This window comes from Magnolia sinica, chromosome 9, assembly GCF_029962835.1.
Source record: "Magnolia sinica isolate HGM2019 chromosome 9, MsV1, whole genome shotgun sequence".
NCBI lineage: Eukaryota > Viridiplantae > Streptophyta > Magnoliopsida > Magnoliales > Magnoliaceae > Magnolia > Magnolia sinica.
Window position 1 is genome coordinate 53,627,416 of NC_080581.1, and position 25,558 is coordinate 53,652,973.

The window sequence follows — 25,558 nt, forward strand, 5'->3', positions numbered from 1 at the left end:
CCCTAATCTTGATTTAGGAATTCAAATAGAGTACTCGACGAAATACCTAACCTATTTTAATGTTTAGGTAACCATTGTTTTGTATTCGGGAACGTAGGATTCGAACCAAGTTCGAAATGAGTATTCAGATAAAAGGTGCGGACTATAAACGTTTAGGTTATGGTTTTCAAGGATTTCAATGTCAGCAATGATTTATGTCTGACTTGATTGCTGCCATATGATCTTAGTTACGACGTTTTCGATAAATCATACATGTGTGAACTATGTTGAATATGAGATGCATTCCATGTGATTGTTGAAATGTTTGAATGAATATGAAATTGTGATTTGTGCCTCTCATGACTATAAATCTAGGAATCATGTTTGTAGTATGTATTATGATCTTTTTGTGTGATGGATTGCTATAGTTCGTGTAGTAACTAACCTAGTCTTTGTATTTAGTAATGTGTAGTCTAAGTGTTTGATAAAATGTCTGAATGTGAAATTGTTGATGAATTGTATGTAAGAGTATTGAGATGGGATTCTCAATTACCTCATCTATATATACAGTTTCCTTCATGAAATCTTAATTTCAATTTGCAATTGATGGATGAAATGCAAATATTTGGTAACATGTTCAATGTGTTCAACGTAATGCTCAAATGAGAGTTGTATTTGGAATGTTCGATAAATGCTGATATGCTTGTCACATGTATCTATGTATTGCATCTGAGTAACATTGGGGACTACAACGTAGTCCAGGCAATCGGTAATAAGTCCCGTTTGGGTGGCCAAATTAGTCTCGCCATATTTGATACGTTCGGCGAATCCGGGTCGTACGATGATTGTCGATAGTGGTTAGGCCACGTGGAGTGCTTATGCACTCCATGTCGATTAATTTTGCGTGCGCTCATACTAATCAAACGTGTCTAATAAACCGATTGGCCTATTGTGTGTTTACCATGTATGGACACTACTGCTTGAATTTAAGGTACCATTTACCAATGTAAAGACTCATTTCAACCATAGTACCACGATCCGCTAAGACTCATGAGCCGGGCATGGTGGTATGGGACACCGTGGTCGAGTTGTCGGCCTATGCTGGGGTGACGAGCCTCCTCGTAGTGACCAGTGAGCAACTTAGAGTCGTGAGCCGAATATGGTGGTATAGGATACTGTATTCGAGCTGTCGGCTTATGCTGAGGTGACGAGCCTCCCCGTAGTGACCTCGAGTATAAACTTTCAAATTTTCCTAGCCACTGCTTTCATTAGGGGTGATGCCTTACAACTTGCCTATTGAATGTGATTAATAGGAATGGCGACCTTAGATGGATCTCCGTTTGGGTCAATGATGTAAAGGGAGGTACCTTAGCTTTTCAAATTTGCTGTATGAATAAACTTAATTAAGTACTTGGCTAACATGACCATGCACCGCATTGCATGTGCTTTGGTGTGGAAGGGTACATTTAGGGAGTTTGTCATGTGCGAATGGTTGACGGAGTCGCTTGTGAGGGAGCTTCATGCGAGGGCATGCATCATTACAGCATACCATCCCTGCATTAATAAGAGTACTTAGGATATGATTTTTATATTGCTTTATCATTATTGCTTGACTGAATTGATAACATGTTAACCTTTGCCTTATAGTACTACTGAGTTGATCACTCACTCCCACTCTGGGACGGTGTTTTAAAACACCAACTAGACTCTGTTATAGATGCAGGTGTTGATGGAGTCTATGTCGCTGATTTGGATTTCATAAACGAGGAGGAGGAATTCTCCTATGTTCAGCTATCAGGTGGGTCTACATAGACCTCGTGCTGATTCGACGGGATTACAGGGATACGTGGATTAGTTGGACATGTACATTTTGATATTTTGTATATCTTGAGACAAAACATGTATATATTCAGCTGGTAATATACTCATATTCTGGAGGTTGTGAAACACGTATATGCTTTTATATATCTATCTTAGTCTTCTGCTTGCTTAATTACATTAACTCTGTTGTATAATATGCTGTTTAGTATAATCCCTCTCCTGTTTAATGCTCTAATATGTACAACATTTAAACATCATAGTCTATACTGCATAAGTGATGCGTTAGATATCGGGAGTTGAGCTTTGCTCGGGAGTTGAGCTTTGCTCGGCCTTCAAAATCCAGGGTGTTACAAAGCCCCAATGGGCTGGGCCCAAAACTATTGCAAACACAAAGAGGACAGCAAGGTTGCAAGAAAATTTAGCAATGCATGTTGCTGTCCTGAATTTGGGCACTCCAATGGAGCGAGTCCAGGGCTCTAAAATTCTTAAAATTGAGGGCCAAGTTCCCTCATCATGTATACAACAAGATGAAACTTAGAAAGGTGGCCCACCATTATCAAAATAATTTATGAATTTCAGTTTACAACAGTCTATATTGCTAGACTGTACAGCAGAAAATTATGCTGACCAACCATCTTGGCCCACCCCTTTGGATGCCCAAATGGGGTCAGTTGAGGCTGAAATTTGGCATGCTTATAGGTGGAGTACACCCTTTAGGAAACATATATTACATGCTACCAATCTCCCTACTAAATGTCCAAAAATTAGGCCTCAAGAAGACCTAAAAATCTGTCCAGACAGTTCTGGACAACAACATATAACTGAAAATAATAAAATATAAACACTATTTAAAAGGGGATTTAATTCCAAAAAATCATGGTATGGACCACCCTAGTGGGCCCCACAAACATTCAGACCATCCCCACCATCAAAACACCTTTGCATGCACCCCTTTTTGGTGCATTTTGGGGCCACACGTCCAAGGGTAGATTGTCATGGACGTCCATCCACTTTGGATAGCCTGGATGGTATTGGGCCACAAGGTGGGCCACACACTCATTATCAAAGATGTCAAATAAGAAAAGAAGGAAGATCGGCCATAAGGGAAGGGTCTCCACTACATTGAGGCCTTTCCCCTTATCACATATGCATACACATTCCACTATCACATGATATACAAAGATCTATATGATCATAGAATTTCTACTTAGGATCTATGGTGGAGATGCAATCTCCGACAAGGATTAAGGGTCTAGATGACCCAAAGATCCCTGATTAAGGAAAGAAAAGGCCATGAAGGGATCTATGGAGAATGGTCCCTTGCATGGAACATACATGCAATGTAGGAAGGGCTATGAGCCACATCCATGGAGTCTTAGGGCCACCACCATCACTTGATGGGCCCCACAAGCTCCAACATGAAGAAAGAATGAAGAACAAATAAGAGTCTAAAGAAATCTGAAATTGAAATTTACATACACACCCACTTAAGGATCAAGCTTGAAATCTACACCACCATCAACTAGAAGCTCCAAGGGAGATGAGTCTATGGGTGAGATGAGCTAGGAAGGGTTGGATTGGGAGAGGATTTGAGGTATGAGGGCTGAAAATTTTGGAGGGGTGGGGACGTTGGAGGGTTGCTAGGAAGAGGAGAGAAGAAAGAGTTATAGAGAAATGAGAAGAAAATGGAGGTTAGGAGGGATTGTAGAAGAGTAATCATTGCTCTCCCTAAAAGAGAGCTCCTTTGTTAGAGAAAACACTCATTAGCTAGGGAGATACAAACAATGCTCATAGGGTAGGGTAGGCTTGTAGCTATAGGCTTGTTGGTTTTCTAGAAACCCTAAACATAGGCATGCCATCATCCACTACATGGGGAAATGTGTGGGACTAGGGTGGGGTCCACCATCCACACATCAATGGTCCATATCGAACGTTGTCCATAACCTGAGATGTACATGTTGGATTCACGCACGGGACGCGGCGTTGGAACCACGGTGCCGATACGGACGAGATGGGATAGGTTTCGGGTCGATCCGAGTTGGGTCTACATGACCGAACTTAAGGATGACCGTAAACATTAACAGTAAGTCACGGGTCACTGGGATTGGTCCGGTAGGACCCCGGGACCTAAAGGAATAGTGTGCATACTTGGGTTAGAGTCTTACATCTATGACCTCCAATAAAATTTTAATGGTAGAGGTTCAATCACACTATTTCTTGTGGTGTGGTCCACTTGAGCTTTAGATATGCTTCCTTTTTGTTCTTTAGACCTCAAATTATCTGTTAACATGGATGAACAAAGTGGATAAAATAAATAAATAATGGTGGACCCCATAGAATTTACTCAGTATGCTAAGGGTAATGAGTAACTCACCTAAATGTAGTGGAGATGGGTTTCCTTACAACATGCATAATCATATATTGTGCTTGCCTAAATGTGATTCACATATCCAACCCACTCATTATGTGTGTCCCACTTGGATGAGGGGTTAAACCAAGTTTCAGCTGCATCCAAAACTCATGTGGGCCCCACCAAGTGCTTTTATATTTTTTAGGATGTCTTCGCATAGTTTTAGATGGTATGGCCCACCTGAGTTTTGTATACGGATGAGTTTTGAGATATCTCGTAACCTAAAGGGGACACATCAAATGCACGGTGTTAATGTTCGACACACATCATGATGGGGTCCACAAAACTTACTAACATCAATTCTTAGGTTCTCACGAGGTCAATAAGTTGGGTCACAATTTTGACCAAAATATTTGGTCCATTTTACATGTCTGGTCCATTCACTTTATTTTACTGATCAATACCCTCAATTTGACTAGTTACTCGCCCCGATCAAGCTACATATGAGAAAGATATTAGGCATACAAGATTGATCAACAATTTGAGTGAAAATTGATTTAAACATTTGAAGTTATTTACTCTTCAATTTGGACTGATTAGAATTGTCTAACAATGGTTAAAGGTTCAATTAGTAGATGTGCCTAATAATTTAGTAAAAAAAATGTTATTTTTTTCACAGATAAATCTCAATTTCCATTTAAAAATCATGTTTTTTCAAAATGTATATTTTTTTTACTCTTAATTTTTCTTTCAAAACTTTTAACAAAATATCATATTTATTATCAAATATTTCAAAAAATAAAATAAAATACAAATTCTAAATTTTTATTGTCAAAATTTTAAAAATTTTATCAAATTTTATTTAATTTTTATCAAAAAATTCAAAATGCCGATTTTTACCCATGATGTATCTATTTTGTCGGTAAAAAACTCCTTTTCCGACAAATGTTTTTGTTGGTAAAAAGCTCCTTTACCGACAATATTGTATCATGTCGATAAAAATAGCCTCTTCGATCTTTTGCCGATGATGTATCTATTTCGTCAGTAAAAAACTCCTGTTCATTTATCGACGATATTGTATAACGTCAGTAAAAATAGCCTCTCCGATCTTGTGCTGATGAACTATTTGGTTCGTCGAGAAAAATTACATTTACCGACGAAATAATCATCCGGAAAATACTTTTCACCAATGATACATAATGTCATCGGTAAAAGTTTCCAGGCCATCATTGTAAATGGTGGCGGGAACATATTTGGTCGTGGTGGGAATCTTTTGTTGATGAAATCATCTTTTGTCGACAAAATTGATTTCATTAGAAATAAGTTTGTCGGTAAAAGGCCAATTTCTTGTAGTGAGATTGAGACCGAGATTGAGACCATGCTCGAGCATGAACCTGTGCCTGTCCTAGTGTGCGCGACCATTCCCAAAGGTGAAAAACTAAGTTTTTTTAACACTAATATATTTAACACTAATATATATATATATATATATATATATATATATAATTTAAAGTATTTTTAATCAAAATCATTTTTATAACAATTCCCCACTTAGTTAAAAATAATTTTTGAAAGACAAGACATCTGCCAGACTAGATACAACTTATATGCATAAAGAAAGATATCTTTCAATTTGAATATTTTCTTAGTTAAGTATCTCAAAGTTCTATTGGAATTACTGGCAGCCGCAACTTTAAACTAGTTATTCCTAGATGACATAACTGGAGATACAACACATACTCACTTTTTGTTATTTAGGTTCTCACAAATCTTGCTCGACACGTTTAATGTTCATGTGCTTATTATGTTTAATGAATGATCCCAAGAGAAACTCTAACTCTCATGAGAGGCGGCACCACCTCTACATTCACATAGGTGAAATCCTTCTAGTGTTTCCATTACTATTAAGGCATTTTCATTGAGACTAGATTTCATTAAGAGCTCTAAGACTTAGCCCTTTATCTATAACGACTAATACTACTTATCTTGGATGGGGTTATCTATGATTTTGGCGTTGAAACGTTCCATGTATCATTAACTTATTTTTACCCATTGAACCGGAACTTAGAAATTTTCTAATATTGGGTTGAGTTTGCATCACTAGTGGAACTTTAGTTGAAGAGCTTTAACTCCATCCCTCTAAACGTTGTCATGACTACCTCTCTTGTTAGAGGTTTAGTAAAAGGATCAACCAAGTTGTTACTTAATTTCATATAGGAAATCACAATGATTCCATCTTGAATTAATTGTCTCACATAGTCATGCCGTAGACTTATATGTCTATACTTTTCATTATAAGTGTCATTGTAGGGTCTAGCTAATGTGGCTTCATTATCACAATGTAGTGAAATAGCTAATATAGGCTTCACACAGAATAATATTTCTAATAAAAGATTCCTAAGCCAGTGCTATGAACTCAAATGAACAGAAATAACAGACTGTTCGGTCTTACATGAGGTTGGTTTGTTTCGACCTAAAGTGCACAGAACAGTCCAACAAGAAATAATGATTTTCAGAGTTAATTTAGTTCGACTCTTAGTTCGACCGAAGCCATGTTTAGTGCACCAAAGGGGGGTTTAGTCCAACATGAGAGAGACAAAAGACTTCAGAAGAAATTTGAGGAAATTTAGTTGCAAAAGAGAAACAATTTGGTGTGACTGAAGCCACAGTTAGTGCGATCGAAGCATAAAAAAGTGTGAATTTCTAAAGTCAGTTTGAAGTTGGTGCAAATCAAGTCTATTTAAAGTGGTGCTTTAGATTTTTTTAAAAAGTATGAATTAGGACTTGGGAGAGAGACCTAGAAGTGACAGAGCTTCTTCAGAATCATCATTCCTTCTCAATCCTATAGTTCTAGTTTATTTTTTATTTTTGTTTAAAATGTTAGTCATGCTTGGCTAATCTCTTAACAAAGGCTAATGGATGAACCTTTTAATGGATATTTGATAGTTAATTCATTTTTTAATGAAAGTTAAGATTTATCATGTTGAATTATGATTGAATTCCTACATTAGAGAAGAAATCGATATGTAAAGTTGATTGATCTATTGTTGCCTTCGGGTACATTATATTCTTTCAATTCCCTATAATGTGATTACCTAGATCTTCATGAGAGATCAAGCCTATCATGATATTTATGTTTGATGTTTTGATTGATATTACTTTGTTATCTTTTGATTAAAACAGATTGGAATCCATTTCTAATTGAGTTATCAATGTCAAAAGATGAAATTCCTGGATCCTTAGTCCTTTTTATTAATTATTTTTATAACTCTTTTATTAAGAACCTACTGACAGACACTCCTATTGGAGGCTCCCTTAAGAGACTTGTTTTTCCTTAGACTATAACAACTTCGGTTCTAATCCAAGGACCTACATTTACTCCCTCCAAAGGCTCCCAAGGAGATTGAACGCAAACACTCGTGCCTGATGTCCTACATAAAGACTTGATTTAGGCCTTACACAAGAGCTAAGGTCTTGCATAAGAACCTGAATTTAGGCCCTACACAAGTGCCAAGGTCCAACATAACAACCTAGTCGAGTTTGACAATTCAAACTCTACACAAGAGCCAAGGTGATGAGAGGTTGGTTGAATCTCCTACAAGTAATTGGAAGTTATAATTCTTAGGAGATTCACCTAGATGGGTTTCTACAGGATATAGATGATGGTACGCCAATAGAGGTTGAGTATAATCTCTAGAAAATGGTAGAGTTCAAGCTCATCTTCAAGCTAGAGGTTGAAATCCTTGTAAGAGTGTTAATCTCAAGGATGATGGCTTAGAACTCATTGGTTTAGAGGCTTGGGATGAGAGATATGATCATGGAATATCATGAGCTTCTATTTCACCAAAAACCCATCTCGATGCCCAAGAACTGAATGCCCCTTATAAGAAGTTTGAGTTCCAATGGTAAAAAAATAGGCAAATAATGACTCTTTCGATGGGATCGAACAAGGCTTTGATAGCATTGAGATGGGCCTCGATGGCATCGAAGAAATCAGATTTCTAGCTGAATTGTTACTGGACAGTTTTTACAATGTTATCCGATGCTATCAAGTGGTCTTCGATAACATTGAGGATATCCTTTGATGTCATCGAAGGTTCCTAGATTCTATTGAGAAACTCAGATAACTTTGCAAGACATATATGAGTTACCTACTCGATTTCATTTAGAGGTATTCGATTCTATCGAAGCACCCTTAAGGTCTGCTCGATAGGATCGAGCATCACTTGAAATATGTTGTTTTGGGCTTATGATTTAATAGAAGTTTCGTACCTCTTCTAGCCTTATTTACCATGTTCCAATTAGGTTTCTAAGGCTAAAGGATGATCAACAAGATTTACCTATTAAGCCAAGATCATCTGGAGGTTTAAGAGTTATTTTAGATCAAGGGTTAGGGTTACCAAGGCACCTTATTTACTTGTTTTTTGCTCCTTGATGCTTTTGTCCTCTTGTGTCTTCAATCCTAAGCTTTCAGAGAATTAACCAGCTACATGACACATGGACTCACGTGATTGATAAATAAGGTGCATAAATTAATACACTAACAACCCAAGATCTAAAGAATAATAAGGGCATGAAAAAAAGAGAAAAATGAGAAAAAAGTGATAAAATTGGTCTATAGGGGCAAAACTTTCCATCCCTACCACAAAGTTTCTCAGATTGGTCTAAAACCTCAAGCTCTTTTGTTCAAAATGTCCTACTCTTTGGAAAGTCACAGAATTCGGCCACCAATGAAGCAAATCCCACCATCGATCGCAATATTAAAAAAATAAATAAAAAAAGAGGCATCCAAAGCACAAAGGGCAAGGTGAAAATCCGCAAGGATGCCTCTTGTAAAAATAATAGATGCATCGTGGACTTGGTGAAAACTCGAAAGGGCACTAGGGGTAATAATGCACAACAACCAAGGGGTAGGCAATATCAAATATCCAGGACATGCTAAAAGTCCAAAAGGGCACTACCGGAAAAAATGACGGGCATACCAGACATGGAGAAAACCTGAAAAGGCGCTATGAGTAAAAATGGTCAAAAAATAGAAAGAAAGAAAAATGTCATATTCAGGAAGGCATGGTTCAAACAAGGTAGATATGATTGCTCCAAGATCCTTCAAACATGCTCGGACTTAGAGCATAGTTTCCTCTAAATACTTTCCAAAGGCATCAGAACTCAAGAATCAACCCAAAAAATCATCAGGAGATATATGGCCGAGTCAACATGTCTAATCCCTACAAGTCAGAGCACCAAAATCCAAATCTTGAATCATACAGGCAGGTTGGCACAAGAGCTTGTTCATTTCATTTCTTCCATTGATAAGTTCTATGCACTTAAAAAAAAGGAAAGAACACAAAAACAAAAAGCAAAATGGGTGCACATACATGTATATAATGAAACACCTAACAAAAAAAATCCATCTCTGCAGGTTACATCACATAAGCCAGGTATTCTTTTCTGAAGTGTCCAATCAACAACAATTTAACCCATTGCCCAGGTAAGCATTTATCCATCTAATCCATTCCATTTCCATTTACATGCATTAATCACACACTTTATTTGATCTTGACTGTCAAATGGTCCAATTGAGGCATATTGATATTGTATGATGGATTGAATCCGCATATCGATCATACTTGATTTGATCTTGACCGTCAAATGCTCTGATCAAGGAATTCTGACGTTGTATAATTGATCATATATACATCTCGATCACACATCACACACATCATGCCTTCACACACATGACACATATCATGCATTCACATACATCATGCATCTCATTTCATGCATTTTTCCATTCCCTGGTGGAACCTTGATCTTGACCGTCCCACATCCACTTGGAGCCCTTTGGACATCGGATGATGAATCAGATCCATCCCTTTTCATGCATTTTTCTTTTATTTCCATAACGAAGGTTTGATTTTGACTGTCTCGCATCCACTTAGAGCCCTTTGGATGTCCGATGACAGATCAGATCCATTCCATTTCATTCCATGCATTTGTTTTTATTTTATTTTATTTTCCCAGTAGATATTTGGTCTTGACAGTCCCACATCCACTTATAGCCTTTTTGATATCGGATGACAAATCAGATCGATTCCATTTTATCATTTCATGTAATGTATTTTATCATATCACACATTTGCATCCATCTCATTTCTACGCACCATTTAATAAGGGAACCCTAATTTCAATTGTCCAAATTTCTAAAAAGACCTTTTGGACTCCAAGTGGCAAATTAGGTATGGTCCGTTTCATCCAGCATTTCTGATCTTAACCATCTAAAGCTTTGATTGAGGTCATTAGACACTGTATGATAGATAGGATCCACACCATCCACATCGATCAAACCTGATTTCAACCGTCCAAAATTTCTAAAAAGACCTTATGATGTTGTATGGCAAATCAGGTCCATTCCATTTCATTCAGCATCTTTGATATTGATTGTCTAATGCTTTAATCGAGGCCATTAGCCGTAGTATGACAAATCTGATTGACACATATCAATCACCCCAAATCTTGACCGCCCAAAGTTCTGATAAGAACATATTAGATGTTGTATGATGAATCAAATCTATCCTGAGACATATCATAAGACCCAAAACTCTGTAAGCGCAACATCCATGCGAACCCCATAAGGCAGATATGTTTACTCAAGACAAAAATATAAAAAAAGTAAAATAAAATAAAAATAAAATAAAATAGGCATAAGATGGCTGATCTAAACTCACAACTTCAAGCCAGTCATCCCGTGAAAAGAATAGATCTAGAATACTTTATTTTGATACCTAGATTAGCGTAATCGCGGTCCAACTTGTGAAAAGAGATTTTACAAACCACGGTGACAAAATCTAGAACTCAAATGGTTAAAAGCATAATCCAACTAACTTTAGTCTCCGACACCTGCAAAACTATCATATTGTAATGTGGGAGATCTATAAAGCCACAAAATGCGGAGGCAACTGGCCATTACAAATCACACGCTTGCAAGAGAGTTTAGGAAATTGTGAAACATTGAAAAAGCTACTCTTCTAGTCCAATATGTGTTATCCTCATAAGGTCTTGCGCACAAGGGCTCTAACCACTCAAACATCTAACCTAGTAGATTTCTTTGATACTTATACCAATCAACAACATTAAAAGGTTACAATCAGATATTGTAACGTTTTTCCCACCCTCATAAATTGATTGAGTTAATCTTTTAACCAAGAAAGCTTCTCGATCATGACACTCTGACAAGCGAAAGATCCCATCGCCTTTCTATCTAATCCAGGTGGGGTGTCTATTCGCTTTGGCATTCGATTGTACCCCAAGCTCTTCCAAAGGGGGGCATTTGTAGACACCCCACTATCAAAATATGACCACTAGACTTTGTAACTTGGGTAGGCCCCTTATCAGAGTAAACACATAGCTCAAAACACGTAAGATGCCAACTAACAACCAGATTCAGGCAGACCCGATAGAAATGGCCTTGTCAGGGCCAATTTTGACAGAACGATCCTATTAGGGCCAATTTTAATTTCAAAAAATGCAAAAATGGTTGTGGCCTACCTCCTCGACCCATTTATTTTGTGTAAAAATGGCCATAGCGAAGCATTTTCATGCATAAACGGTAAGTTTTGGCTTCTTCAAGCTAGACCAATCCAATGTTTACATGTCAACACTTGATCAAACCCCATTGCTTATATGATGGCACGGTTCACACGAGCATCATGCGGATAATGAGTTATGCCCATTCATGACCCATAGGATGGTCTAATTCACCTAAACCTATTTTTAAGACCAAACATGTGAGGTTCGTGAGGTCCAAACCCACCCTTCCCAAAATCCCTATAAAAGGAGGCTCTTACCTTCAGAACAAGGGGCCTTCAAATGCAAAGAGTCGAGTCTCTAGAGAGTTGAGAGCCTGGAGAGTCAGGAGGTTTTCATCCAGAGAGCGAAAGAGATTCCAAAGATGCTAGAGTCTAGAAACCAGGGCGAGACATAGATAAAGACTTTCACTCTCTGTTCATTCGATCTCTTATAGTCTTTCAATCTTTTCCATTATATTTTAACTTCAAAGATAACACCATTCTTGATTTATCATATTGCAATCTGTATATTCCAACCCCCCTTGCTTTGAACACTTGAGGTAGTAGGCTCTGCTCTGATATCATATAAAATATGCTTTATAGTTACCTCTCTTGAGGATCTTCTGTACTAGAAAATATGACTCAAAGGAGTAACAACAAATTCTATGTTCTTTTTCTTTTCCGTATTTCCATTAAAAAAATATTTTTTCATTTTATTTTCCATCTATCATTTGTAGTTTAGACATTTAAAGCTTAGTATTTTATTGGAAATTCTTTAAATTCCATTTGAAAGTGTACAACTTGGTAAAGTAGAGACTATATTTGAAATGGATGGTAAAAGGGTGCCTAACCTCTTCCTTTTCTGTAATCAAGACCCTTACTCATAATTTATGGTGCGGACCTATCCAAGAGTCACTCGATTTAAGAATTATTCAGTTTTCTTGATCTCTAGGTGATTCCACGAATTCTAGCCAAATGTGGATTCTGGAGACTTCATTTTGGCTAGTGGCGACTCTAATCAATACATGGACACAAGTGTGTTGCATGAGATTTATGAATGGTATACATCTAATTATTAAGCTTATATTCTCAACCCCTCTATGAGGCTTGGGTATGGAGGTATTAGCTATGGATTTGACTGGATCTAAATAGACTTTGGATCTAGGCCTTTATATGCTATCGCCCGTATTTATATATATAGGGAAAAGGTACTATACGCTCGACCGTATTATACCTTTCATAAGGTCAAGTGTTGGCAACACATTATTAGTCAGATGGTAAAAATTTTAAACAACTTTTAAACAATGGAAGATTTTATAGGGAAAATGGAGAAATAAAACTAGTGCTATGTGGACCCCACCATGATGTATATTTTCTATCCATGCTGTCCATCCATTTTGAAATATAATTTAAGAGATTTACACCAAAAATAAGTTATATTTGAATCTCAGATGGACCACACCATGGGAAAACAGTTGTTATTGAATTTCTACCGTTACAAACTCCTAGGGCGTACTGTAATGGTTATGTAGGGAAAAATAAGTTTTTATTGAATTTTTACCATCCAACCTCTTCATAAGGTCATGTAGACATGGATGAAGTGAAAACACAATTATCAGCTTGATCTGAAACTTCTCCAGCTCGTAAGAAGTTTTTAATGGTGAATGTTCAATCCCCACCTTGTGGTCCACTTAAGCCTTGGACCTGCCTCATTTTTTAGTTCATATATTAAAATGATCTGAGAAAATCATTGAACGGTGTGGATATAAAACACTTACATCACGTCGGGCCCCACAGAGCCCTGCCCAGATGGATTACCGTCGGGGAGGTGGTAGGACGCAATCCATGTTCTAAGATTGGGATTGGCTAGTGTACCTCACACCAGCCATATAGCTGTTGTAGGTATGTGTCATGCGAGACGAGCACTGACGCTCCTTCAGCTCCGAGTTGTACGAATCGTTTAAAGGAGATCAAAGTTACATGGGCCCACACTGAAGTATTTATTATATCTACATGGTTCATCTATTTTTAAAGATCATTTTAGAGCATTATTCAAAAAATGAATCATATCTAATGATCATCTGGACCACACCACAAATAGCGGTGGAGATAATGATTTTCACCGTTGAAAAACTTGTAGGGCCTACCATAATGTTTATTTTCTATCCAAGCTGTTCATAAGGTCAAAAAGACCTGAATGAAGAGGGAAAAAAATTTCATATTGATCCCAAACTTCTGTGACCCAAAAAGGATTTCAATGGTAGACGTTCAATCTCACACTACTTTTTGCAGTGTGGTCCAATTGATAGTTAGATCTGTCTTATTTTTCATCCAAAGCCTTAAAACGAGCTCACCAAATGGATGGACGATTTGGATATATATAACAAATACCTCATGATTAGACCCAAAAAACTTGCTAATGTACAGCTGGGTGAGGTACACCAGCTAATCTACTTCCCCTTTTAATCTGGAAGTAGATGTACGCACACTTGACTAGCGAGTCGGCTACTGAAGCTACGTCACCAAGTTCTATGAGCCCCACTATGATGTATGTGTTGTATCCACACCATCCATCCATTTTGAAATATCATTTCAGGGCATGAGTCAAAGAATGGGGCAGATAAAAATCTTAGTGAACCCACCACAGAAAACAGTGGGGAGAGTGATTCCCACCGTTGAAACTATCCCAAGGCCCACCATAATGCTTATTTGAAATCCAACCTGTTTAAAAGTTAAAAAAGACATGAAATAAGAGAAAACACAAATATCAGGTTGATCTAAAACTTTCGTGGCCTTTAGAAGTTTTCAATGGTGGGCCTCACTATCCCCACTGTTTTCTATGTTGGGTCCACTAGAGCTTTGGATTTAACTCATTCTTTGCATATTGCCCTAAAATGATCTCTCCAAATGGATGGAAGGTGTGGATATAAAATATACATCATGGTGGGGCCCACGAAACTTGGTGGGGTCACTTCAATAACGTTTCTAGGTATTTTAGTATCTAATCCACGCCGTGTTTCTTCGGTTTCCTATAAAATCTCCCCGAGCAATCGACCTTATGGAAGGTATAATATGGTCGAGCGTATAGTACCTTTTCCCATATATATATATATATATATGCTGTTGAAATTTCAGCTTGAAGGTTGAGTCGAGTCCGTGACCATCTTTGAATCCTTTTCGGTTAAGGGGAGGTGCTGTCAGACTTCTAACTCGACCCGTTTTACCTCCTCAAAGTCACATTTAAGGGTGATTAGAGAGCTGAGATTCGAGTTTCCACCTTGCAAAGGTGTTAAGTTTCATTGAGATTTCCGCAACGGAGAATCCATCGATGCTCGAGTGCAAAGGTAGAAGGGACTTTCGTGACAAGTAGTGTATCAGTCTCGAGTGTTAGAAGCCCGATTCTTTCCAGATTGACGGTTGACAAGATTATATCGTTCTAGATCCGCCATGTAAAAATCAGGTGAACCTTCAGGGATATCGCTTCATCGAGCTGATATTTCAGCAGTGTGTGTGTGTATCACCCCAACCATCACAGTGGGCAGCACGGAGAAAAACTTCCTGCCGGTGTGCACACCATCCACTGTTATTAAGGTCACTCAACCTGGATGAAGGGAAAAAAAATGGAAATATAAGCTGAATCCACAATTTTTGGGTCCTCATAATGTTTTTAACAGTGGACGTTCAATAACCACCGTTTCCAGTAGTACGGACCACTTGAGCTTCAGATCTCATTTATTTTTGAGTTCATGCATTAAAATGAGCTGGAACATCGGATGTATGGCACAGATATAAAACACATACATCAGAGTGGGCCACACTGTGCCAACACATCACACACCGTCGCTGGGGGTGGTGTTGGAAACGCTACCAAATCCGCTTCCAAGATTCTAATGGTTGAAGTCCATACCTACTGTTGGTTGATGTGCTATAGCATGCTTTTCTTTTCTGTTTCCCCTCCCCAGAGCCTCTCTGCAATCATCTTTACACCAGGAACGTGTAGTCTCTGGCAAATATGAGCCGTGCATAAGGTGGACCTAGTTTGAAGGTGGGCTGAAATAGTAGACTGGGCCGATCCATTTATCTGCAGGCACGCCACCCGTTTTGGCTGAACGTGGACTGTTGGAAATTCTTGTAGACCGTTAAGTATTTTTGTACAAGGGTGGACCATAAGATGAATAGAATGATCTGAAACTCTGCACCAGGACACCTTATGGACAACTTAAATGTCCTAATCACAAGCCATTTTAGCATATCTGGTGCCCATGTTAGATGAAGAACCACTACAAGCGCATTATAGCCAACGCTGAAAGGGACCCTAGATGATCAATTCATGCATTCTCCAAACAAAGACAATCCCATATTAACCAATACAAGAATCCAAAGGGACTGTAAATGATAAAATGCATATATAAAGATATCTAACTCAATACAACTTTCTCATTAGACGCACAAACACTACATAACTGCAACCCATTGGATATATAATTGTAGAGTCGCATTGGCAACAAAAACAAGCTAAAAGATAGCAAGCAACAACGAGAAAAATAGCCCCCACAAACAACGCAAACACAACTTGAAGCTCAAACCCTCCGTCCAAGCACGAGCACGGAAACCATACAGAAGAAGAGTGCAGCCAACACTGACGGAAAAGCCACGGAAGCTGCCGAGGGAGGTGAGGCGGGGCTCATCCAGTCCATTCCAGGCATAGCTTCATGGGCCGACACCGTCAGGACGGCAAGGGCAAAACAGACAACGAAAGTGAACGACGAAATTGACAAGGCCATCTCTCTCTCTCTCTGTATGTACTGATACTTGAGTGTTTCATGGGATTTTTATACCTATTTATGTGTGGTAAGCGGATCCCATTGGTTCGCCTCGGGGCATAGATGACCTGTCGCCAGTTTCTGTAACGGTGAATTCTATGTGTAGGGGCTTGTCCTCTTTGGAATAAGTACACATCTCCGTTGTCTTTTATAGTTGTCTCGAAGCTTTAAACAATTTTAGTTCTTTCATCATTTCTTAAATGGTGGTGGAGATCCATCCACCGTACATCTTGTTAACTTTGATGGAATCAGATGAACAGCGATGATTCCCTGATACAGGATCACCCAATCGTATACACAGTTTTATCAAGGAGAAAACCACAAACTGGTTAGGGAATTAGCTACATATTGTTGTAACCTACTTCCGAACGTTTTGGGAGAAGCTAATAAAGAGGTGACATGTTGTATTACACGAAAAATATAAAATGTATGAAAAGATTTTCTATGATATTTGGAGCCTTTTTATTTTTTGGAATTGTAGCTGGCATCAATTTAATAATGCACATCATCAAGTGACTGATAAAGTAGTGCAGCCGAGATATCCAGAAGCAGAATGCAAAAGCAAACTATGACCGAAGAGAATAGAGCTTGGCTAAAAGAAGAGGAACAATCAAAATAAGAAATATAAGCAGAGAATGATCTAGATGGTGACGCCTCAATTGTCATAACTGTCCAATAAATAAGATGAACATTTGAAGAATAGCTAAAGAATAAATTTACAAATAGCGGGAAGATTAGCGAAGCAAGTAAACACAACTAAATCCAATAAATAAATCAAATCTATCAATTTCTCTTAGTTCAGTCTATTTTAGGAGTAGTGATAATCCAGTAACAATAATTTCTTAGTTGCAATCTAACTTTATGCTCACACGCTGGACTTTTGATCCTTATCTAGAACAAGCAGTTCTTTCATAAGAAACATTCTTACAGTTGTTCTCAGTGACCGACTATAAGTTTTTCTTTTAGTTTGGTTGCATCGGCATACTGAAAAGTCCTTTCTTCCGAAAGGCAAGGCACAACTCATTTTCGAAGGAAGAACTCCACCCTCTGATTATCGCTTGATCATTATAGATATTCTGTGAGTGGCTGAGTGGGCGACCGATCTCCTCAGATTCGGTTATACACTGTCAAGTTTGATGTATCTTCCTATTTTGACACTTGGGGTCAAAGTTGATTGGTTTGAATTGAGCCATTATATCGATTATGGCATGCCCGCATACACTACATGTGACAAAAAGCAAACAAGTCCAAATAATTTTTTGCACGCCTAGTGGGATTTAAACTACTTCACTATCATAAATATTCATTTTGCACATGCCGTGCAAAAATGAATAATTTTTTGCATGCCCGTTGGGACACTTATTATACTTACCAATTTAAAAGTTCTATAGAATCATGATCCAAAGAAGTGGACGAAATGCTTCTTTAAATACTGATGTTATAGTTAATGAACCTTTCTTGCACAGGAGGAAGAGTTATAGGTTTAGCATGTACCCGAGCAAGTGAATCCACCACCTAATCCGAATAGAGCATCGACATCTTGGTTTGAACCCCTTGAGATTATGTCAGCTAGGATGGTTGATATGTAAAGAGAAATTAACACATTGCGGAATTGTCGCATATTCACGAGGAACAGTCATAAGCTTAGACTGAAACCTTTAATAGATGGATGGTAGCCATACCGAAAGCATGAACTAGTTGATGAGTATCTTTGCTGATAGGGCACCTGTTGCACTTCAGCAACATATTGATGCTAGTGCAATTAGGAATCTAGCACCAATACCTCCGGCACATCCAGTACCATAGGTACCCCCTATACGGCGAAGTACACATCCTGTCCCTATTCCAGTTTAGGATGTGCGAAATTCACCATCACCTCTGGATTTCAGGCAGCTTGAACACGAGAATAGGAATTTTGTCCTTAAAACCAGGAATTAAGGAAAACCTGGGGAGCAACCTTTTCCCATAAACCAACCTTATAATAAGAAATAGTACCCGGCTAGTCTAAAGCCACCTCTAATTGCTTGGCAACAACATTGGGACAGTAACCAAATTATGCAACTGGTTCAGGAGCTAGCAGTGCAGGTTATTGGCAGAACTATTATTCTAGTGTATCACAAGCCTTATCTTAATTGGGTCGACTGAAAATATCCATCGCTGAGGAATTATCGACCTAATTTTGCACTATTTATAGGTGATATTGGTTAATCGATCATAGAACATATATGTTGATTTACTACATAGTGTGGGGAATTGGTTAATAATGATTACTATAAATTATAACTATTTGGTCATTCACTAACTGTGGTAACTTTTACTTGCTATTCTAATTTGTTACCAAATTCGATCCAAATTTGGTAAGAAATGGAAGAAAAGTTTCATGCCCAATTCTTTTATTAGGAGATGAAAATTTCTATTGCCAATCTTATATGATTTAGGCAATTGCCAGGAGACTCGGTTGAAAATTACAAGAGAAAAAGGTCGATGCAAGATAATCACGACCAAGGCATAATTTATTTAATTGGCCTAGGATGGTCTTGAGTTTAAACTTTGAAAGATGTTTATTAGAACAGAAGTCACAAATCTTTATGATCTAACTAAAAATGTATCTTGATATGAAGTTATGTTGTAAGAGGCGACCCAACAAAAGAATTCGTTAGTAGGAACATACTATTATGATCCCAAAGATGACTTCATAGTGGCTAAATAGCCATTTATTTGTTTGACATTGGTTAAAATAGAGGCGACTGTGCATCTTCCACTCAGAAAGTTCCAAGGACATACATCTTCAATATTACTAAGGCTGACAAAATCTTTGATATCATGTTGGCTGAAAATTTTATCAAAGTTTTTATCAATCATAAGATTCTGACAGCCAAAGAGTTAAAGAAAATAAGTTATTATAAATGGCACGGAACTCGATCTCATTCTACTAATAAGTATATCATTTTCAAGAATGTTATCTAAGACAACATCGACCAACGATTGCTGAAGTTTTCAGAAAAAGATAAAGAGGTGATGTTGATTGATACTGATCTATTCTCATCTAATATGTGAAATTGTAGTCTAAGTTTAATAGTCACTATAATAGGAGCTAGAAAGTAAGGCTAAGTCCTAAAGGGGCGTAAATAGGACCTTATAAATTTTTTTGAATTAAATTGTTAAGGTCCACCTCTAATTGCACAATCACATAAGAGATAGATAGATAGATATACTAATTCAACTTAAGACTAAAACATAAATATAATGAATCATCAAGTGAGAAATTTATCAAATATGTTGGCTATAACAAGGATATGCATTCACATTTAACAAAAATGAAACCAACAATAAATAAGATTATTCAACTCACTGCACACTATGTATAGTGATTCGCTTATGTGCCTACTCCACTTCTGGCTAACCCAATTTCTCATAAAGTATACCAGATTTACTATCACAATGGTTTTAAATAGAGCTGTACATGAGCAGAGTTAGCTCAGTAACTTGCTCGACTTGACTCGGATCAAAACTGTGTTCGAACTGAGTCGATCCATTTTTTGGGAGCTCGGAACATTTCGAGTCGAGTTCGAGCTGGACCTAGCTCGACCTAGCTCAACTCGGTATTGAGCTCGACTCGACTCAACTCGGCTTGGACTCGACTCGGATCAAGTTTTAAGTATATATATAAGGGCTTTAAAAAAAATCCTCATTCGCCCGACCCTAACCCATTTCACCTAACCCTAACCTAGCGAGCGTCCAGCGCTCAAATTGCCCGACCCTAACCCATTTCTCCCTCCCTTTCACCCAAATCGGCTGTCCGTTCGCCCAATACCCTCGCCGTTCTCCACCGCCCGATGAAATTCCTCCTTCCTGCGTTTGTTCGGATGACCTCCTCTCTCAAAGTGAGTCCTCTCCTCCCCTTGCTCCATTTTTTTCGGCGAGTAGCGTCCGTCTGAGTAGTTGAACCCATCCAACTAGCAACCATTGGTTGGGTGGCTTTGGTATAGTCGGACGAACCTTTAGTTTGGTCGGATGAACCTCTGGTACAGATCGAACCCATCCGACCAGCGACCACTAGCCGGACGAACCTTTGGTATAGTTCGAACCCATTTGACTAGCGACCACTGGCCAGATGAACCTCTGGTACAGTCGAACGGTGTCTCTGGTACAGTCGGACGCCACTGGCCGAGTGGCTATGGGCTGTGGCCCACTGTTTATAATATTATAAATATAAATATAAATATATTATTGATTTAATTAAATTAAATTACTTAGTTAATATATGAATTATTTGGTTTGGATGGATTATTTGCTTAGTTGATGAATGAATTATTTGATTAGTTGATAAATGATGATGGATGTATGAGAGGATGGTTGGATGAATGATGATGGATGTATGGGATGGATTTATGGATTTATGGATGATTTGGTTTGGATGATGTGATGGTTAGATGTAACTTGTAAGTGTTAATTTACAATTTAATTGCTTAGGTTATTTTTGAGTTAACTTGTTTATAAATTGTTAAAATGTACACTTCTAATTGTGACATTGTTTTTGTTTATTAGTTAAGTTATATTTGTTATGTGTTAAATTGTTAATTGATATTTGTTAAGTTGTTTTTTAGTTAAATTGTCTTTAATTTATTAAATTGTGATAATTATGAATCTGTGACTATGATATTATTTTATTAGATAGATGTAAATGTTAATTTTTTAATTAGTTAAGTTATTTTTTATATGTTATTATTAGATTGTAAGGAATAAGGATAGATAATCAGTTACCCATTTGAAGATTTCTATGTTGCCAGACATAGATACAATGTGTTCTTGGAGATATAAAAATTCTCAAATTGTCCAATTTTTGGAAAGTTTAGGGTTAGATAGATTGTAATGTCTACATTTATTCTAATTTAAATGCATATGCCTGTTTTGGTTTTGTCTCTTATTTTTCTCTCTAGATATATTTCCTACATTTATTTCCGTCATCAAATATCCACACTTTGTGTTGATGCTTGACATGAAACTCAAATACAAAATAAATATATTCTGGAGAGATAAGGGGAGATGCTGTCGAAATTTTGGCATAGTATTTAAATTGAAAAATGAAGGCATTACAATTTATCCAACCTTGAATGAGTAACTGATTTAGATAGTTAAGCAAGTATGCCTGTCTAGCGGTCTAGGTATAGCCATATAGGTAACTAAGGTAAGCATTACATCTTGCAATTATATATAGCAGTGTAGTGATGAATATAATATATCAAGAACTTTATTTTATAAATGATTAGTTAAGACGAAAGCCCAAATACCCCCGGAGTGGGTGCATCAGCCACATCTCCTCTAATCGTAGAGGAAGAAATATTTACAATTGCAGGCAAAGGGAAGAAGAGATCAGTAGTGTGGGATGACTTCGAAGAGTCATAGTTAATGGTGTGTCGAAGATAAAGTGTAATCATTGTAAGTCATTATACAGCAAGATTCCAAGAGGATCTATAACACATTTAAACAGACATTTAAAGGCGTGTCCTAAAAGACCAAGACTCCCTCCTCCAGGACAACAATTTCTGTCATTTACTACGTTAGAGGGAGACGACTCAAAAGGCGTAGTGTCCACTTATAAGTTTGATAAAGAAAAGTTGAAAGAGTGGTATGCTAGGTTAGTGATTCTTGAAGAAAAACCTTTTAGAATGATAGAAAATAAAGAGTTTAGGTCTTTCTGTCAATTCCTTAACCCTCGAGCCGAGAATGTCTCCCACGTCACTGTGTAGAGAGAGTGCATGAAGATGTACGCAAATGAGAAAATGAAACTGAAAGAAGTTTTGGGTTCAGTATCCAGAATAAGTCTGACGTCTGATTTATGGACGACGTCCAATCAAAGAAAATGATACATTTCATTAATCGCTCACTATGTAGATAAAGATTGGAAACTCTGCAAGAGAATTTTAAACTTTCACAATCTTCCTCCTCCACATACTGGTTTACTTATTTTAGAGTGCATCTACAGTTGTCTACAAGATTGAGGTATTGAGAAGAAAATTTCAGCAATAACTTTAGACACTGCTTCAGTAAATGACAGTATCATTTCATGTTTACGTATCCAGTTCAGGGCAACAGAAAATTTATTTTTTGATGAAAAAATATTCCAGGTCAGATGTTGTGCCCGTATTTTAAATTTGATTGTACAAGAAGGGTTGAAAGCAATTGACCACATTGTAGAGAATATAAGAGAAAGTATGAAATATATAAGGGGGTCGCCATCGAGACTGAGTGTACGAAATGACATCATCTAATGTTTGAATGTGCAATCTAAAAACACGTTGAAGTTGGATGTGTGTACACGTTAGAACTCAACTTATGAAATGTTAGATATGGCAATGGAATTACAGCTTGCATTTTCTAAATATGTGGCACGTGACAGAACATATTCTTAGTTGCCAAGCATAGATGAATGGACCAAAGCAAAACAAGTTCACACCTTTCTGAAAGTTTTCTACGATTGCACGAAGATTTTTCTAGGAATAAGTATCCAACTGTGAATCTTTTCTTCCGTCTCTTTGGAAGATTAAGGATTCTCTACAAAAAAATGCCCGTGTGGGTCCAGATTTCATACGCCAGATGACAGTTGGTATGAAGATGAAGTTCAAAAAATACTGGGACGAATGTCATTTGTTGATGTCCTTAGCAGTTACTCTTGATCCTCGTTGTAATATGGGCTTAGTCAAGTATATTTTCATGAAGATTTATCCTCTTGAAAGAGCGACAACGGAGACGTTTAAGGTTCGTCAAGCCCTCGAAGATTTGTACAATTCATATGCTACTACTTTACCTACAACAGGTATTCAATAAAGTAGAGATACAGATGTTTCTATACCTGATAATGAGGATGTGCTAAATAAATACATGTCATACTTGACACATGAATGAATAGGAGTTCAGACTAAGGAATCAGAGCTAGAATTGTACCTCAATGAGCCAATCATAATGCGTTTGACTTTGATGTGTTGGAATGGTAGAAGATGAGGGTTAGTGAATCAAAATACCCTACATTATCTGTAATGGCACGAGACATATTATCAATACCAATTTCAACAGTGGCATCAGAATCTGCATTCAGCACAGGGAGGAGGGTTGTGAGCAAGTATCGAAGCTCACTTTCACCAAATACAGTTGAAGCGTTAATTTATGCGGAAGATTGGTTGTGCCTTATATGGGGAGGAGATGATATTAATGATGAGGAGGAAGAAGAGATTATGATTCATGAGTCTCCACCTGCAGCAACAAATACATGAAGGCATTTTCAATTTTTCAATTATTCTCTTTTTGGTTGAAACTTGAATGATCTGTAATATTGTTTAACTTGAAACATGAAAGTGGTGGAATGTGGTTTATAAGACTTTGATATTTATTTACTCACTACTATTCATTTGCTTTTATTTTTGATATATTCGTATTTCTTTTATTTCATTCTTATATTAAGTTCAAATTATTTATCAATATTTTGATTTTTTTAAATTAAAAATTGAATGTAGATATGTTGTCATCTGACCCATCGACAAACATTTAAGACTACGCTTCCCTAGTTGAATGCCACCAAGGTTTGGAAGAACAAAGATTGTGTGTGGTTTGTGTGGCACAAAGTTTGTGAACAAGACTAATCGGTTTCGGTTACACTTATCATGTCGAGGTGGTGATGCAAAACCATGCCCCAATGCCCCTAAGGATGTCCAAATTCTTTTTCAAGCCCTTTTAGATTCAAATAGAAAACCTTCCACTCCATCCAAACCTTCTGGTTCTGGATCTAGTATACGAATGACTTCCACGGAAGATGCAGAGGAGGAAGTCAGATTAAAAGCTTTGGAGGAAGAACAATTTCAACTCACCTTAAAACACAGTATAGAAGAAGTTTAGGTTTACCTATTATGGTTAAGATCATCTAGAGGTTTAGGTTATTTTGGGTCAAGGGTTACGGTCATTGTTGATGCAAAAATCTGGATCACCCTCCACCGAGCCCCGCGTGCTAGGAGCGAACCCTGGTCTTGCATAGAATAGTAAATAAGGGAGACCCTGGCACAAGCAGGGGACCCTCCGATGCCAAAATTAAGCTAGGAAAACTGGGTCTAAGTAGGGTAGAGTAGAGTGGGGGTGCGAGATATTGTGTATGTAATCTTGTAGAAATGACCTGTATTTATACCTGAGGGTTGCAGTGAATGTGTTCGGCAATCTTGGCACAGTCATAGCCATCACGCGAGGATTACGCGATCGTAATAGCTGACAGTTACCCAGAAATCGTGCACTGGGTGGTCATGCGTTAATGAAGCTGCTGGTTAGGCTCCCATCCAGCCCGACCTCTTGGCTCAGATCCTGTTCCGTGACCCGAGCCGAGCCCATGGGTAAAGTGGATTAATGATACGCCCGAGTAGAGAGGATTGGGTTGGATGAAGGTGATGGACAGGTCAGCTCGGACGTATTGCTACTGCTCCGAGGTCATCCTCACAAGATTGTGAGAACATCATGTCGGAGTTATAGTTCTACCAGAGCCCTCGGGTTGGACATTTTTCCAGGCTCGAACGTTACCCACCCGAGGCTTTATTCATTAATGCCAGAGTTAACCTGATGTGGCTCAGTTCAGATTTACCCATAATAGAAGCCCCCTACTCTCTAAGTCCGAGCTCGGACTCAGAGAGTAATGATCTTAGCGGGACGAACTGGGGCCTGGGGAAGAGAACCGCTGCTCTCCTTGCAATGATGGACTTCGAGCGTAGCGTCACCATGATGATCTTCGAGACCCGGGTCGCGCACGAAGATGGCCATCTTTTCCACTCTGGCCATTGGGCGTTGTACACGTGGCCAAAGATACCAAGGCATTTCAGCTGAGTGAACAGGGTGGTGCCACATGGATTTTGAAAGGTGAAGAGACGCTGACGCATTCAATGCAGACTACGCACGGGTCAGAGCAACGCTTGGTTGTGTGTATCGTGAGTCACCACGTGTATGGTTAAGCTCGAATCCGAGCCGGTTTAGCTTTGGAGATAGTTGTG